Below are 14,146 nucleotides of genomic sequence, written 5' to 3' on the forward strand. Positions count from 1 at the left end.
CATTATCAACATGGTGGAAATCAACTTTCCTTTAAGCACTCCAGGCTCTCTCTGTATGATTTCAATGTGCTGGCTTCCTAAACACTGGACTATATAGATAGATTTTTTTTTTTTTTTTTAAATAGAGTCACTCATTTCAAAATCTATGGTCAGCCAAAACAGGAAGAGTAATGGATGGCGACATAGCCCTTAAGAGGACCAAAGTTATTAGCCTAATGCATTGAGAAGAGTGATGCATTAAGACATTAAGAATCAAAACAATCACATTAATGCTTGACAGCATAAGCAGGAAACAAAAGATGAGAGATGTAATGTAAACCATATGGCTTAATAACTAATACCTCATTTAAGCATCTTTATTAAAACAGCTCTTATAGGTTTGGGTCTTAATAAATATGTAAAACATTGTTGGCAGGATGTTATGTTCTTTTATCCTCCAACCTCACCCCACCCCCAAACAAAACTGTCAAAGATCTGAATGCTACTTTTCCTTTCACAAAGTCCAAATTCTATGTCAACCCAATTAAGCCTACGCAGTTATAATAAATGAGGCTTGTCAGTTATTCTCACTTGAGACTTACACTGTAGCTAATATTACTCAATAATGCAGATGTTTTCTGTCTCTTTTCCTTGGAAAAAAAATACATTCAAATGAATTAATGATAAATAGGTATTAATATGGAGAGGACATGCTACAGAGTGACACAGGGCAGCTTATATGTCAAGTGGCAGAGATGTGTGTGAACAATGAAGTCCTCTAATAGTCTGATGTATTCTGGTAATTTATAAGTTGGTATGTTTCTGGACCACACAAGCCTTCTTTATTATGCTGCATAAAAATGTTAAAAACTCTAACAAAAGCCACGGGCAGTTTCCCAGCTGACATAAATGGTCTTCGGTACATGGCTTCAGTAGAACTATATTGCAATTTACACCAGTTCAGAATTTGCCCTGCCAGGAGCATTAAAGAGACAATGTCAAGATAAGAATCAATTTGCAGAGGTTGAGGGCTTCCTGAAATTGAATCAGAGAGATGCCGGTCACCAGCTAGATTCTCAGCTGGTGGAGTTTCAGTAACTTAAATGGAACTGTGTCTATCTACATCAGTTGAAGGCTTGGCCCCATTTTTAGAAATGATCCTCTCTAGTGTTACCAATGTCACCTTTGGTTATTAAAAGTGAATTATTTTTTTAAAAAATGAAATCTACATGCAGAGTTTTACTTTCTTTTTTTTTGGAAATAAACTTGTTTCCTTCATTTCTTAAAATAATTTCCATATGGATTAGTTTTGGAATGGATTTTTGACTTTTATGCTTCCCATCCTGCAGGATTTCCTTCTTTTTGTGTAATAGCTTTACAAATTGAAACTAACGCCAGCAAATTTGGAGCCAGATGACAAACATTCCAAAGCTCGGGAAGCATTTGAATCCAGTGAGAGAGAGAGAGAGAGAGAGATCATCTCTGGCAAATGGATTTATTGTTGCTGGAGCCTGGACTGGAACCCTGGTGTCCCCACCCCTGGGGGGAGTGCCCTAACCACCAGGCTATACAGTCTCTCTCTCTGGCCCCACCGACTAGTCAACTATTTTATTCATAGATGAACTTCTCCAACAGGAGAGATTGAAAGAGACCCACCCCGGAATAGCCAATAGCCTGGCAGAAAAGGGCGCTCACATAAGAGAGGAGAGACCTGGATTCACATCTTTGCTCCAGAACAGGGATTCAAATGCAGTTTCCCACATCCCAGGGGAGTGCCCCAAACCACTGGGCTATTGTACATGAGGAGGGCACCACCAGTTTTGTGAATCTAGCCCTTCATTACCCCCCCCTTTTTTTTTAAATAAAAGCAAAGTTTAAGTGCCTGAAATTGAAATGTTTTGTTTGACTCAAGCAAAACATATCATTGACCCAAAATGAACATTTTTTGATTCACCAAAAATGTAGAAAAATTTCAGGTTTGGGGTCAACCTGAACCCATATTTATTTATGTATTGACACTGCCAAAGAACTGAAAAGCCAGTCAGAGGTAACAGAATAGTATAACCGTGCAGACACTGCGGGCCAGATTCTGATCTTAGCCATATTTCTGTAAATCCAGAATAATTCTATTAGTGCCAACAGTGTTACTCCAGACCCAAGAACGACTACGATCCAATTCAGTACTATGCCGGTGGAGTTTTGCCACTGGATCAAGCACCTGGCTTCCGACGCTTCACCTCATCTAGGGTATGGCTACACTGCAATCACTGTAATCTAGTTAGCTCTTGTACTGATAGCAGTGGAATTGCAGCCTGCAGGCTTCAGCAAGGCTTGCCCATGACCCTGGGGTAATTACTTGGGCAACTAGCCCATACTGCTGCAACCTTACTGCTACGGTAACAGGCTAGCTAGATCAAAGCTGGCTCAGGTATGCCTACACAGGCTGCAATCAGGCCTCCAATCACAGCGTAAACATACCCCTCCCCTGCACTACTTCATAGTACTGTAGCTGGTGTGGTCTAAAAAAATCTCTTGTCTCACCACCTTCTCCACATATAAATGAAGAACAGGAAGGGTTAGATAAAGGCCAACGCAGCAATGAATTCTGATTCCAGGCTTTTAAAAGAAAATGCAGAGTAATCTCAGTTATTTTACTTTAAAAACAAAAACCCCATTTCCTAATCTCATGTTTGAAGAAAGTTGGGTAAAACTGTCAGTTTCCTGTTTTAACTAGAGGCTCCATCTTTTGAGATCTATAGTAAGTAATAAATAGATTCTCACCTACCTACTTTCTGAAGCAATTCAAAGCCCACCTGGGCTACTGAAGTGCCTGCTTACAATAGAGAATAGGGTAGGAGCTGAAGGATTTGACACTGCCCCAGACAGACACTTAATAAATAGTGTTCTCTTGATATGATTGAAACCAGCTGAGTGAAATGGAATGGTGTGGAACCTTACCTCAGTAGAATGAAATAAAGATAAAGTCAGAATAAATGTGTCTCCCTCTCCCACCTCTCTTAAGTGAGCAAACCTGCTTTTCATAACTTTAAAAGAGTAAATATCCAGGACTTTCTACTAAAAGAGTCAGCCAATTTTTAAACTATTCCAAAAAAACATGAAAACCATTTGCTTTCTTCTGTGTCTCTAAGAGATCAGCAATTCCAAAGCTTTGACTGGCTTCAAAGGAAAAAAAAATGTGAGAGCAAGAGTTTCAGTAGTGACTTTGGGGTACCCAACTTGAAATTCCTCACAGGTTTTCAAAAAAGTGCTGAGCACCTGCCCTCCAAAAATCAGGCCCTTTAAAAGATATCTGAAATTGGGCATCCAAAATCACTAGTCACTTCCGAAAAACTTGGTCTTCAGTTGAAGTGCCTGAAACCATTCGTCACTTTGGAGAAACCTTGGTTCAAATATCACATATTGATATAGGACTTCTAATCCCCAAAGGATCACAGAATGATTTATGAACCTGTGCTACGTCTACCAGAGGAACCACCATGTCTACCCTTGAAGTGCAGCCATCACTGGGGTGAAACACAGCAGCTGTTCAACAGCGCATGGCCCTGCTATGCAGCTGCCCAAACTATTTAATGCACTAGAGTATAGTATCCAAGAGAGAGTGCAGGGAGAAATCAGGCCAGTAGAATGTCATTAACCTGATCGAATTTTGCCCAGTGCAAACAGCTCTAATACTTGCCTCTAGCAAAAGTTGCTGGAGGATCTTTAATGCGGTCTGTTTTAGGTTCAGGTGGCAACTTTAACAGTACAGCACCAATCTCAATCACCAAGACCAATTCCTGATCCTGCAAAGAATACACATGAGTAACTTTACTCAGGTGAGTACTCCCATTCAGCCAACAGGATCAGTCAGGTGAGTAAAGTTACCTGCATGCTGCAGTCTTTTCAGGGTTGGCCCCCCAACTTAGATTTCTCTGCTAGATCTCCCACCCAGTCACTGACTGGGTCTAACTCTGTTTAGTACCCGAGTACCTTGCGGGGTTTGACTATGGTGAGAAGGATGGTATGAGAACCTACATAGAATAGTTATATCTGAGGAAATCAGATCAGTAAAAGTGCATATGAAACAAGAACAAACTGAACCAAAATATTTTTTTTAAACTGAGCATTTGAGGGACATTAAGTTTCTTAATCAGAAGCTAAATATGCATAAACAGAGAAGTGCCATATGCAAACAAGAGAAGAAGCCAGAGAACACTCCTAAAACGCATTGTACGGTTACAGAAATCCAGCAAGTTGCGGGGGCTGGAGGATTTTCTTTATATTAGGTTTATGTCCAAGAGTGAAAGGGAGAAAGTAGCCATTCAGAGAGGAATGGGAGCTTAAAAAGAAAATAATATTCTTAGAAGCTTCAACACTCTGGAAGCTCATTTGTCATGAGACACATGATAACGGACTTGAAGAAATGCAGGCACTGGCTGTAAAAGTCATTAATTTTAGGGCTTTTGTGCAGCGGTCATCAGAGGGAAGAGGAGAATATTAGCACATGCAGGCGCTGTCAGCCACATGATGATTTTAGTTATCTTGGTGTAAATCCAGACTAACTCCATTTGTGTTACTCCTGATTTACAACAGTGCTAATGAGAGCTGAATGTGGCCCTGTATTTTTCTGGATAAACTTTTGATTGATCTATCGATCAATTAATAGTAAGGATTGGGACTGCCCTCCTGTCAGTGAGCAGGTTGCTGTATTGTTGAGATTTTCAGATTACAGGCTTATTTTTTGTTCATTTGATTTCACTGGAGCTGCACCAATTTACACCAGCTGAAGATCTGACCCATCAAGTTTCAAAGTATTTGACATTCTACAAGCTACTGCTATTTTAAAACATCAGTTTGTCCTGCCTATCTGCCAGGGTTTCTTGCACCTTCCACTAAGCATCTAGAACTGGCTACTGTCAAAGCAAGACAGTGGACTAGATGGCACACAGATGTGATCCAATGTGACAATTCCTACATTCACATTAGAGCTGGCCAGAAACAGACTTTAGTCTGAAAACACCAGTTTGTTGTACCAGAGATTTCTCATGAAAGGAAGTTGGGTTCAACCACCTTTCACCGAATCACAGCTAGGTTTTCATCGGAAAGCTACCTACTTCCCTGCTAGCTCACCTGGTGGGCTGCTGGGGAGTCCTGCCATGAGGACAGCTGAACCCGAGATTCTAGAACCCATGGTTCTGGGGTAGTTCCATCACATGGACTGCCCTGAGGCCAGGGAGTCCAAGGCTCTGGACTCCCAGGTCAGACATGTAGTCCCAGGCCAGCTGGCCCACCCGCCGCATGAAATGAAAACTTAGTTTTTATCAAAAATGTTCACAAAAATACACCAAAATTTCAAACAGCTCTAAGTATGACATCGTCTTTCCAATGTGGCTTTCCTTAGAGTTATCAATGGCTTTCCAGCCTAGAGAAAAGGGATCAGATTTTCAGATGTATTTAGGAGACTAAAGATGTAGATAAGAACTTAGTGCAATTTTTAAAAGCACTCAGCAGGGTTAAGTGCCTACTATCCATAAAACGTATGGGGGAGCATCATAATTTCAGTGTGAGTTAGGCACCTAACCTAGTTAGCTGCTTTTGAGAGAAAAAAAAAAATCACACTTGGTGCCTACCTACATCTTTGGGGTCCTAAATACCTTTGAAAACATGGCCCTGAGTGTTATCATGCTTTCTACATGAGGCTCCTATTGAAAGCCATCTGGAAACTTCAGCTACTGCAGACCCTTAGTGGAATCCTTAATGATCACAGGTGGATCACAGGTTATGTCTCACTCAAAAGACATTGGGAGACAAACTTTCAAAAAAAGCACAATTGGCAATGAAGCACCTAACTCCCATTGACTTTCAATGGGAGTTGTGTGCCTAATTGCCCTTTGTGCCTTTGAAAATATCACCCAGCATCTCCTAACACACCATGCCAGGCCATTGGTTCAGTACCTGCTCAATGAGAATGCCTTCTCCTAAATAACCAACACAGCTTCCCTTTAAAATGTTTTCCTTAGAGATCTCACTGTACAAGAATAGACCAAAAGTCCCATTCCAAAGGTATCTAAGTCACTTAGGAGCCCAAATACCATTGATTTTAATGGGATTTAGGAGCCTACGTGAGTTAGGTGCTTTTGGAAATAAGACTTCAGGTCTATACTTACTAAGCTTATGAAGTCTGATCAGTAACACTATCTAGTTTATAAGATAAGTTAAGGCTTGTCTACATGGGAAAGTTATGCTGGTATAAGCTAAAATGTGAGTTTAAACCACTATAGATACACTGCTCTAATCCTCCATGTGTATGCTCTTATACTGGTGTAAGTGCGCCTTCCTTAGTTTTAGCTTATGTTACATGGGAAGGAGTTTAAGCTAAACCAAAAAAAATCCCCACTCTTATACCAAAGTAAGTGTGTCCATTACTTTATAGTTCCTCATTAGCATTTCTTTTTAAATTGGGATCTAGGCATTTTTTTAGTTGAACATTTTATTGTGTTGTCAGCATTTCTTTGTAGGAATGTTATGTTCTCTTAAATTCCCCTGTCTTGAATTTGGCCAGTTCAGGAGCAAAGGGGGAGATGCAAATTCAATCAATCCACTTGCAGGGAAGAGGCCATAATTCTTTAAGAAGAGATAAATAATTAAACAAGTCTGTGTTCTGGGAAGGAATGGGCGGGAGGGTTGATTCTGCGGGTGCATGTATGGAAAAACTGGACAATTCTCCCATAAGCATGACTCGTCAGATGATTTCATAAGCCATGAAGGTATCATTACATTTCTGCCATTATGTGTTGTAGGACTTCATGTGACACTTCCATTTCTTCCCTTGTTCCTACAAACCCAGCTTCTGCCAGGAAACAGTGCTTCTCCAGACTCTCCAACATTCTTCATTGGACTATAAAACTAATAGCCTTTAAAAGAGGAAAAGGAGAGACCATCCACTGTATTTTCATGGTCATAAATACTTGCCTCATAAACTGAAGACTATAGGAAGCATGGATTTGAATGTGGTTTATTGTACTGTTCAGATAACAGAAAGCCTGATTTTTTTTTTCCCTTCATAGAAGCAAAAATCCTCTACAGGTCAAGACATTTAATTTTATAGTGTGTAAAATATGTATGTTTGCATTAAAAACATACAGCTGAAAAGTGCTTCCTTTGTGCCATTCAGTTGCACAAATTGTTGTTTTTGTTTTTAGTATCCACCATAATCATAATTTAAACCAAACAACTTATTTTTCATATGTTGTACTTTCTGGGATAAGGACTCCCAGTTAGCTCCCATGTTTGCTTTCTCCTCGTGTGTTAAACTGGAATAAGTTGGGGGTGTTCTTTCATAATTATACACAGGGAACAATGACATAGTTATAGGCAAGAAAAATGGACACTGGGTGTGTTGCAAATAACAATTAGTGAATTATTATTCAGATCATCCAATTAAAGAGCAACCAAACTTACACTAAATTATCATCACAAGTCCCTGTTTTTAAAGGCCATTATAAAGACTCTCCAGAATAACGTGTACAATTTTGTTGGACCTTTAAGTATCCCATTTGCTGGTCAACTTGTTTTGCCACTAGCTTAGGGGACAGATTCTGCCCCTTTAACTCCTTCAAGCAGCACCTAAAATTGCAACAGTCCCATGGATTTCGATGGGGCTACTCATGTTGCCAAGTACTATGCAGCATGAGAAACTATGAATGGATCAGATGCTTGAGACAAGGGGTGAAATCCTGACCTCATTGAAGTCAATGGCAAAACTCCTGTTGACTTCCGTGGGGCCAGGATTTTATCTAAGTTCCGCTGTGGCTGCAGTAACCAACACTACTGATTGAAGGATAGATTGTCCCATTCGGCACAGCCCTGAACAAAAGGTGGCATATAAGATGCAGGCGGATGTGTATCTTTTACTCCTCTCTCTGTGGACATATAAATCCAACTCACATTTAGCATTTAGACTAAAAGATGATCAATTGTAAGGTCTTTGGGGCAGGCACCATCTTTTTGTTGTGTGTTGGTACAGCACCTAGCACTTTGTGGTCCTGGTCCGTGACTTCAACTCTTACCTGCTATGGTAAAAATAATAATCAACCTTTTTTTTTCCCTTTGGTTCAGCATCAGCCTGCAAAAGAGGACGCTGTGTCTGACTAATTGTATTAAAGAGATATTACATCTACTATTAAACTAAAAATACCCACACAGCTCAAGTTTCAAATATTTGTGATCAACCCACAGAATAAAAACTGAAAAAAAGTCAGTCAAATAAATTCCCTATTAAAAAAAAACAACCAACAACAAATCTGGGGAAATTGCAGTCAGCTCATGGTGAGCAGAGGAAGAGTCTTAAATTTGTCAAATAAATTATTCAGTGTGAATTATTCACTCCGATCTAGTTCTGATGAGATTCAATACTCTCTCTTTTTGAGTAAAGCCTTTTTCTTTGGTCTTTGACTTTCCTTTCCCACCTCCAGGAGGGAATTCAAAACCAAGCAACAAACACAATCAGGTGTAAGAATGACGGACTCACAAAAAAGGATGGAAAGATCTAAATATGTTTAGGCTGGGTAGAAGATGACCGGTTGGAGGAGCCTGCAAATATTTGAATGAAGTAAACACCAACGAGAGGGGGATATAACTATGAGTCAAGGGATGAAATTAAGAAATTCGGCCTAAATTTTCCGTATTGGGAAAGACTTCTTGACAGTAAGATCTATTGAGTTGTCTAGTTGTCTCCCAAAGGAAGCAGTGAAAGTCTCATCACCTGGGACATTTGAAGTTAGATCTCCGTCTCTAACTCCTATTATTTCCTTTGTTTAGCAGTCAGTGTAGCACAGGAGGAAAAAAACAACGTGATTTGGTGACTTATGATGTTTCGTCCCATATTTAGGGCAGTGATTTCTTCTTATTTTATATTGGTGTTGTCCCTTTTAATGGTGAATTTCTAAGCAGAAAGGTGACTTTTTGTTTCTTTATGTTGCATAAAAGCAAAGGGTAAAATTTTCAAAGCACCTAAATCCCACTTGCAAGAGACTTCGACCCCCCTAGTGCTTAGAGGCCAAATTGTTAAGGTATTTAGGTGACTAATTCCTGTTGATTTTAATGACAGTTAGGCATTTAAATACCCTTTAAAAATCTGGCCCTTAGTCACTTTTGAAAATGGGGCTTAGGCTTCTAAAGTCATTTGGGTGCTTATGAAATTTTTATCCCAAATCTCCATTACTTTTATTTTTATTTATTGGCCCTTTGAGTTGAAATGAGAATGGGAAGTTAGCCTGGAAGAAACCCATTGTTCCAAGCAAACTCGGGAATCCATTTGACAAAACAACAGCGCACGGCTGGTGCTAACGGGCCCCCTTATTGGCGATTTCAGCAGAGGGGTCAAGAACTCGACTTAGATTGCAAGCTCTTTGGGGCAGGGACTGTCTGTGTTCTGTGTTTGTACAGTGCCTAGCACCATGGGGTGCTGGTCAATGACTGTGGCTCCTAGGCAGTATTGTAATGCATATAAATAATGGATCAGGCAGACTGAACTCCCGTTTTGCCCCTAAAGGTGATTCCTTAAGGGCAGGGTTGAGACATATTGGATGGGGCAGTAGAGAGATAATTTGCAGTATTGTACACACCAGCACCAGCATTGTACACACTGCATAAATAACACAGGTGTTTTGTTTCTGATTTGCCTCTCTGGCCTGGCCACATTCATACAATAAAATGCAGCTTTTTAAAAACCAAATTCAAATATTCACGTCCAACTAAACAAATGATCAGAATTCTTGTTGAATTGTTGCTCCCCTAAAAGATCATGTTTCCCTTCCCGTGACTTCACTCGCTCATCTTCATTTCTTGTTACCTTATTTATCCTGTTGTTATTTCTATTACTGTAACTCCTAGGGCGCCTACTCATAGACCAGGACCCCCGTTGTGCTAGGCTGCGTCCGCTTGACTGTTTACGTGTTGGTTACACACCACATCTGCCAATAGGATATAATATTGTAATTCTGTCTATGAGCAGCCTTTCACTAGCTTAAAAATTCACTTAAAAACTTTCCAGAAGATTAAGGTTGATTTAGAAGATTTTGTTAGAACAGGTAGATTCATTGCAAGCGGATGCTTTCCACTCCACCCTTCCAAAAGTAACTTCAAGCGTACAGAGTAGCACTTTTTAAAGGCTGGGATGTTCAAAGCCACTGGGCAGGCTTTTGACACCAAATTCTCACCCATTTTAATAGAAATTGGGCATTCAAATGTCTTAGCCATCTTTGAAAAATCTCAACCCCACATTTTAGGCATGGAAGAAAATCTCAGATCCTGAAAGTAACATGCTTGTAAATTATGTGTCGTCTCCCCCTGTAGGCAACATGGGGATAACAGCCTACTACTTCAGCCAGATACTGTGATTGAGCTCAAGTGGTTTGGTTCTGAAAGTCCTCTACTCAAATGTTTTTGACCACCGGGCGTGAGGATCACTCACTACACATGCACCCTGAATGCTGGGAATGTCAACCCAGAGCCAAGTTTATGGCTTGGGACCTTCTTTATTATGGACTAACGCTTGCCAAACACTGAATTTTTAAGTCAAAACATCATCGTATTCCGCTAATGCAAAAGACAATCTTAATTCAAATCAGCCTTAACAGTTTGCTTATTCACTTTACATGTAGAAGTAAAATAATAGCTAGCCCTTGTATAGTCCTTTTCACCCACAGACTTCAAAGTACTTTGGAAAGATGGGGAAGCATCATCATACCCATTGATAGAGATGGGGAATCTGAGAAGTGACATGTCATGTCCAAGGTCACACAATGATTCCATGTAAGAGCCAGGAATTAAAAAAACAGGGTCTCTTGCATCCTAGTCTAGTGTCCTATTTATAGGCTTGGGAGAATTCAATTTTTTTTTTTTTTAATAATTTCAACGGATAATATTGATGCTTATTTCTAAGCACTTGTTCCCATTCCTAGAGATCCAAAACTTCTTGCAACTGAAAATTTGGAGGGGTTAGACAATTATTTGGAGGGGCTAGTCATTGATTTGAAAACAAGTTAAAGCTTTATTTATAGCTATTAAAAATCAAAATGTCAACATCATGTCAAAAAGATACAACGTAAATATCCTTCAGTCGAACTCTAATAAGTTCTCAAGCAGCATTTTACCTACCTTGTCTGTAAATTTCAATCACCCCCGGTGGAAATATTTTTCCGTCGGTTTGTGTGTGCAGTGAAATTGGCCTTGACTGACTCTGAACAGTACAAATCTAATCCTTCCAAGTCTACCTATCTATTTGTAAACAGCTTGGTCAAGAAGAGCACAATGTGCATGTCTGTGGAAAATTATTATACATTGCAGCAGCGCCCAGAAACCCCAGCTGAGATTGTGGCCCCCATAGTGCTAGGTGCTGTACAAACACAGAGGGAGATACAGTCCTTGTGCTGAAGAATTTATAGTCTAAACAAACCAAGGCAAACAAGCGGGGGTGGAGGGGAGGGGGATCAGCAGCACAGAGAGAGGAAGTGATTTGCCCAGGGCCATACACCAAGTTGGTGGCAAAACCAGGAATACAACCAGCTCTCATGTCCCCTAGCTCCGTCCCCTCTCTGCTCATCCACATCCTCATCATAAAATGGAAATAATGCTCGCTGAGACCCAAGCTTGGGTTGCTAAGTTCAACTTCACACTATATTTTTATAAAATTTGCTATTTAAAAAAAATAAACATCTCTAATAAGAACCTTGACAGCCCCTTCACTGGGGTGGTGTTAACAGCACAGCTGTGCTAGGGACAGGACAGACCTCCCACACCTGATGCATTGCTGACCTTCCAAATGCTCCACGAGGCTATCGAGAGACTGCAAATCATGATATTTACAGCGCTCTGCCAGACAGGAATAAAAGCCCCGACATGCCATTAATGGTATGAAATTAGAACACAAGCCCGGATTTATGGAGGCTTGGCAATTCCATGTCTATCACTCACTGTAAGTCGATTAGCAGGCAGCAAGGTTCTATTAGAGAGCTATTGTATTCATACAGCATCTATGGCCTGATCTCAAACACACGCACACATACACACAAACGGAGCCCTCAAATAGGGGCAAAGCTTCCAAAGAACAAGCAGCCCCAAATGCAACAGTAAACCTGGGTTCCTGCAGGAGAGGAGGGGGCCATAGAGAGGATGTACTCAGTGGTGGCCTTCTGCAAACAGCACAGGACATGGGAACACACAACCAAATTCAAAGCTCACTGAGAATCAATGGAAAGACTCTAATTGTACAGTGTCCAGTTTTGGGCCCCACACTACAAGAAGGATGTGGAAAAATTGGACAGAGTCCAGCGGAGGGCAACAAAAATGATTAGGGGACTGGGGCACATGACTTATGAGGAGAAGCTGAGGGAACTGGTCTTATTAGTCTGCAGAAGAGAAGAATGAGTGGGAATTTGATAGCCTTCACCTACCTGAAGAGGGGTTTCAAAGAGGATGGATCTAGACTGTTCTCAGTGGTAGCAGATGACAGAACAAGGAGTAATGGTCTCAAGTTGCAGTGGGGGAGGTTTAGGTTGGATATTAGGAAAAACTTTTTCACTAGGAGGGTGGTGAAGCACTGGAATGGGTTACCTAGGGAGGTGGTGGAATCTCCTTCCTTAGAGGTTTTTAAGGTCAGTCTTGACAAAGCCCTGGCTAGGATGATTTAGTTGGGGATTAGGTCCTGCTTTGTGCAGGGGGTTGGACTGGATGACCTCCTGAGGTCTCTTCCAACCCTGATATTCTATGATTGACTTCAATGGGCTTTAGATCAGGCCCAGTGGATAAAAGGCTATGTAAAGCCTCTGGCCACACCCCAGGTAGGGACTATAGAGCAAACCACCGGTGCTATTGCATTTCTGAAACTGTGCCCTGGGTTGTGGGGGAGGAATCTATTGTCCTCGCATGCCATCCCCAATCTCCTGATGCATTTTTCCTGTTCACAGCTCATTTATCCAAGCTGTATGCACGGACCAACATAAGAACAGCCATACTGGGTCAGACCAATGGTCCATCTAGGCCAGGATCCTGTCTTCCGACAGTGGCCAAAGCCAGGTGCTTCAGAGGGAATGAACAGAACAGGGAATCATTGAGTGATCCATCCCCTGCCATCTACTCCCAGCAGAGGCTACGGATATCCAGAGGGTAGGGTTCCACCCATTGACTATGATTGTGTGAAGTACCACCACCTTTTGTTTTAAACCTGCTACCTATTAATTTCATTGGGTGACCCCTAGTTCTTGTGTTATGTGAAGGAGCAAATAACACTTCCTTATATACTTTTTCCACACCAGTCACTATTTTCTAGACCTCTATCATATCCCCTCTTAGTCTTCTCTTTTCTAAGCTGAAAAGTCCCAGTCTTTTTAATCTCTCCTCATACAAAAGTTGTTCCAAACCCCAATCAGTTTTTGTTGCCCTTCTCTGTACCTTTTTCCAATTCCAATATATCTTTTTTGAGATGGGATGACCAGAACTTCACACAGTATTTGAGGTGTGACTGTACATAAGAACGGCCATTCTGGGTCAGACCAAAGGTCCATCTAGCCTAGTATCCTGTCTTCTGACAGTGGCCAATACCAGGTGCCCCAGGGTGAATGAACAGAACAGGTAATCATCAAGCGATCCATCCCCTATTGCCCATTCCCAGCTTCTGGCAAACGGAGGCTACGGATACCATCCCTGCCCATCCTGGCTAATAGCCATTGATGGACCTGTCCTCCATGAACTTATCTAGTTTATTTTTTAACCCAGTTGTAGTCTTGGCCTTCACAATATCCTCTGGCAAGGAGTTCCACAGGTTGACTGTGCATTGTGTGAAGAAATACATTTTTGTTTTAAACCTGCTGCCTATTAATTTAATTTGGTGACCCCTAGTTCTTGTGTTATGAGGAGTAAATAATGCTTCCTTATTTACTTTCTCCACACAGTCATGAGTTTATAGACCTATATCATATCCCTCCTTAATCATCTCTTTTCCAAGCTGAAAAGTCTCAGTCTCATTAATCTCTCCTCATAGGACAGTTGTTCCATACCCCTAATAATTGTTGCCCTTTTTTGAACCTTTTCCAATTCCAATACACCTTTTTTGAGATGGGGCAACCACATCTGCATGCAGTATTCCAGATGTGGGCGGACCACAGAT

The sequence above is a fragment of the Trachemys scripta genome, chromosome 2, assembly GCF_013100865.1.
Source record: "Trachemys scripta elegans isolate TJP31775 chromosome 2, CAS_Tse_1.0, whole genome shotgun sequence".
Lineage (NCBI taxonomy): Eukaryota > Metazoa > Chordata > Testudines > Emydidae > Trachemys > Trachemys scripta.